Source organism: Hibiscus syriacus, unplaced genomic scaffold, assembly GCF_006381635.1.
Source record: "Hibiscus syriacus cultivar Baekdansim isolate YM2019G1 unplaced genomic scaffold, ASM638163v2 tig00110485_pilon, whole genome shotgun sequence".
NCBI classification, from domain to species: Eukaryota; Viridiplantae; Streptophyta; class Magnoliopsida; order Malvales; family Malvaceae; genus Hibiscus; species Hibiscus syriacus.
This window is the reverse complement of record NW_024062760.1, coordinates 732,603-737,655: the sequence shown is the minus strand read 5'-3', so window position 1 is coordinate 737,655 and position 5,053 is coordinate 732,603. Positions and strand designations below refer to the sequence as shown.

General features: G+C 32.5%; 1 pseudogene; it reads right to left on the bottom strand.

The window, feature by feature from the left end:
• Positions 1 to 217: 217 nt before the first annotated feature.
• LOC120129331 lies at positions 218 to 2,369 on the bottom strand (annotated as a pseudogene).
• Between the last annotated feature and the right edge of the window lie 2,684 nt (positions 2,370 to 5,053).

The following is a 5,053-nucleotide window of genomic DNA, read 5'->3' as shown; positions in this document are numbered from 1 at the left end:
TGCGGACAAAACTAGCAGTTTAAAACTAGATCGACTGTTGCCCATCCAACTCGGTTTATATAGGCATCGACAAGGTTAAACTCAATTGATCCAACCGAAGGTCTGGCATCACCTTGATAGAAAATGTTGCTTGCATTTGAATCAAACCGAGATATCTGAAGTTTATTGAAATGAAAAAAGGGAAGAGAGGAAAGAAATGGAATCAGAAGCAAGTTGATTATCCCACGTCCATGCTGGAATAAGTTACTAAAGGTTCCTCGTAGCCAAAAGATAGAGATGGTAAAGATACATGATATATAGGAATAGGCATCTTGACCGGAAGATTGGGCAATGGTGACTCCAAATGAAAAACTTGAATTGCTTGCCTGATTGATGGTCTCGAATTAAAATCTGGGCGAGCACACCACAGTCATTAAACATTCCACTGGCTTTTCATCAAAATCCTTGCCCAACATGCCGTCAACAGCCAAAAGTAGCTCCCCTTTACCATAAAGACCCCAAATCCACTCAACCAATCCCATATCAGATTTGCCTCTAGGATCAACAGATTTCCTTCCTGTTGCAATCTCTAAGAGGACCACTCCAAAGCTATAAACATCCGACTCCTTACAAGCTCTGCCTGTACTTATGTACTCTGGAGCCAAGTAGCCTATGGTTCCAGCCAATCCAGTTGTTTTGAGACCTAGCTCATGGTTCATGAGTTTAGCCAACCCCAAGTCACCAAGCTTGACATTGAAACTGGAATCGAGCATTGTATTGCTCGAATTTATGTCTAGATGCACCACATACTGCTCCCACTCTTCCTGTAGGTAGAGAAGTGCAGATGCCAATCCAAGCGATATATGGTACCTTACCGGCCAAGTAAGTGGACTTCTTCTATCTTTCAAAAAAGAAAATGCGGAATTCCTCTACCAAAAAGGTGGAAATCAAGGCTACCATTTGGCATGAATTCATAGACGAGTATGAAATCATTTCGATCGTGGCAGCAACCGATTAGTTGCACCAGATTCCTGTGTCTCAACTGGCTAATCACCTTCACTTCAGTTACATACTCCTTTTCCCCTTGTCTGGATCCACTTGAAATGCTTTTAACAGTAACCTTCATATACAAATCATTCAGTTAAGGTAACCCCTGTAAACTGCACCAAATCCTCCTTCACCCAACTTTCGATGTTATGAGAAGTTATCCATAGCTGAGGCGAGATCAGTATAAGAAAATCTTCTTGGTCCAGCTCCTCTTTGAAGATCAACATTCATTGATGTCAAGTTTGTCGTCTCTAGAATTCTTCTTTTCACATGCTTCTTCCTCCTCCAAAATAAAGCTATAACAGTCCCTGCTATCACAACACCCACAGGAACCACGATACCAATAAGTATTCTGACATTTCTTGCTGTATTGCCGCTTGTTTCCTCTTCCACCGTTAAACTTGAATTGAATTCCCAAGAATGGAGTGTATGCGACTCTACATATTGACCTGTAGCAACTGAAAGTCCAACCATGATCCACTCACGCAAAACCTTAATCAGATCAAATAGGTACGAAAGACTACAATTTTCTCGAGGATTATTGGTCGTCTGATAGCTCCAAGAGACAACTAAGTTGTTAGTAGTAGCGTTGTAGTCGATGACTACATCTGCCTTATCTCCATTATGAAAGCTAGCATTCCATCAAGTGTAATTTGCTGACCAAATCGAGTTCTCGTTGATCCCGACATGGCTACCAACACCAGCTGGATCCCATTCAGGATTTTCAAACTTGTCGAACTCACCAGCTGAGTTCAGTGGGCCTTGAAAGCCAACAGGGGCAAGAAAGAAGGTAATACCATGACCATAAGATGAACTTTGCATGGAAATATCAAAGGAGAAGCAGGTTTGAAATCGGCGAGCCGTATTGTTCTTGATTCCCATAGTGGCATCTTGTCGAAATATGTTGCCCATCCAACTCGGTTTATATAGTTATCAAGGTTGAACTCAATGGCTCTAACCGCTGGTTTCTCTTTCGCATTACCTTGATAGAAAATGTCGCTTGCATTTGAATCAAACCGTGATATCTGGAAGTTTATTGAAATGGCAAAGGGGAGAGTAGAAAGAAATGGAATCAGAAGCAAGTTGATTATCGCAATGTCCATGGAAAAGGAGAGATATTGCAGCCAGGCAGCTGATAAAAGACTAGTCCTACCAATAAAATCAGAAAATGAAGCAATTAATAGTTAACTTGAGCATCAAGTTATATATAGAAAAAGTTGAATTTGTGAACCTATTAGAAACAATGGCATATAAATAAACCAATTATCGACAGTTCTCTCTTCCAAAGGAAAAGAATAAAGAATGGAGATTTCAGCACGAGGGGCACTGGAATCTTGTCCCATATATCTCCTACCTGCCTACATACATGCAAGTGAAATTAATAAAAGTTCAGCACGAGGGGCACTGGAATCTTGTCCCATAAGACGTGTTTCTTAGGTGTCCTGCCACCTTAGAAAATGCGATCTCTTAGGACGCGTTTTCTCGCTAAATGTGCGAAGCGCGTTACCCAAATGTATTTTTTTATCTCAATTTTAGAAAAGTTGTTAGTTTAATTCATATTGAAAAATGATGTTAGAATAGTATTGGTATTTTTTTAAGGTGATATTTAGATAAAATTACCATACATGAACACTATTTTTATCATCTTTGTTAGATGGATTGGCTAAACTGTGAAATAATTAATTTGATGTTGATTTCAAAAAGTATAATAAAATATTATTTTGAAAATACTTTTTAATAATTAAGAATATTAAAAGCAGAGTTAATTGTATAATAGATCTCTAATATATGGCTAACGTTTTAAATTAATCCTCATACTTTTGAACACTTTATTTATATCCTTAAACTATGATCTTCGTTCTAAATTGGTCCCTAAATTTTTTTAAATTTTATCCTAAATTATATGTATATGCTAATCACATCTATTGTTAATAAAACCATTATGCCAAGTTATTTTATATGTTTGAAAAAAAAAATTAGGTTAAACTATTGTTGAAATGGATTACATATTTGGAAGAATTTTGGGATTAAATTGGAATATCTAAAAGTTTAGGGACCAATTTAGAATGAGATTCATAGTTTGGGGATGAAATTAGAATGTTTAAAGATTTAAGAGCTAATCTAGAATGATAGTTTGAGAATAAAATTAAAATATTTAAAACTTAAGAATTAATTTAAAATAATAATCTTAGTGTGGGAATATATGAGGTAATTAACTCTTACAAATATGAAATGTTCAAATATATATATATATATATAAGTTTCTTGCCGAAGACAAGGGCAATGGAATATGGGACTTTCCATCCCACACCTAAATGGTAAATTTCATCTTTAGTTTCTTAGGTTTTAAAGTTAAAATAATTGTAAAATTATCTTTTAGCTTTAAAAATAATTGATTTCAATTTAGTTACGTTATAATATATTTTATTTGCACGAACTAATCAACTTCAATATTTAAAATATTTGTTTTTATCTCTTGAAGTTACAAATTTGAACCTGTATATATAGTGGTATGAGTATTTATTATCAAAAAATTAAGAGTTTTTTAACATATATTACCTAATATTCACTTCAGATTTATCAAAAAATACCTTATTTAAATTAAAAAATAATTAAATATATTTTAAAATTTTCAAAATTTTATTTAATTTAAAAACATAAATTAAAGTGAAATTTAATTTATGTCATAATTCTAACATCTTATACGTTAATTTTGTATTTATTTTTATCAAAACTAATTAATAATATATATATATATATATATATAAATCTATTCCTGTAAAAAAAATTAACCCAACCAAATTTTAGATTTCATAAAAATCTTGACTTGATTATATCATATTAAATTAAAATTTGTCAACGAATTATATAAGAAATTTGAAGTAAATTTCTTCGATTATAATATTAAATTTTGATGTTGATTTTAATTATATAATTTAATCATTAATTTTAACGATAAAATGATATCAACATATATTTTCATCATTATGATGACAGAGACAAAATGATTGATGTGGTTATTGATGTATATAACAAAATTGTTTTAAGATTAAACTTTATAAATGTATCGATTTTGTCAATAAATTCTAAAAAAGACCAATTATTTTTTTTCTAAACTTTTCATATTGTCTTTAGCAATTAATCATTGTTTATCATGAGTTGTCTTTCGTAATAAGATCAATATCAAAACGTACACATTTCACTCCTCTTTTTTTCTCTAGCATTGGTTTTTACAAAACTCATTCAAAATCGACGAAAACCTATTTAAAGATTCGACGTGCTAATACTGTGATATCCTCCAATAACCGTCTAATGAGACTAGTTTTAAGGTACACTATCCGTCTTCTCGAAATAATGCTTCTTATTGTTCGGATTTTTTTTATCAAACCCCCAATCTAAAAAAGCCACTAAATCCCTAAAAATGGTAGATTTTTTATTTACCTTTTCAATTTCGGGTGAGTTTTATGAAAAGGAAATCATAAGAAAAGAAATAAGAGTAAAATACAAACGTTTTGGTATCAATATCGTCATGAAAGACGACAACGACGAGCAGTGATTGGTTACTAACAACAATTGAAAAAGTGTAGTCTCAAAAAGTGAAACATTTAACATTTTAGCGACAAAATCGATCTATCCCTAAAATTCAGTAACTAAAACAACATAGTTTTAGCTATCGATAGACGTATCAAATTGATTTTTGTCCACGTCACTTTGTTTGGGCTTTAAAGGTCCAATTACATAATTGAAATCAAAATTAAAATTTAGTGTTATAATCCGAAAAATCGGTAATTTAATTATAAATGATACGTCATCTAAAGTTTAGTGGTATTTGATATAATTTACAACAAAATTTAGTTTATATTATTTTTTTACATTTTCTGTCTGACTGACAGCTTCTTGCTCTGGGTAAACTAAGGTCCAAAAGGTTCATGGACTCACATCTGATTTGGTCTGATAGAGATTGGATAGATTTGTTTGCTCGTCGAAAACGATCAATGGGCCATTTTCTTGAAAACTTTTGCTAGAA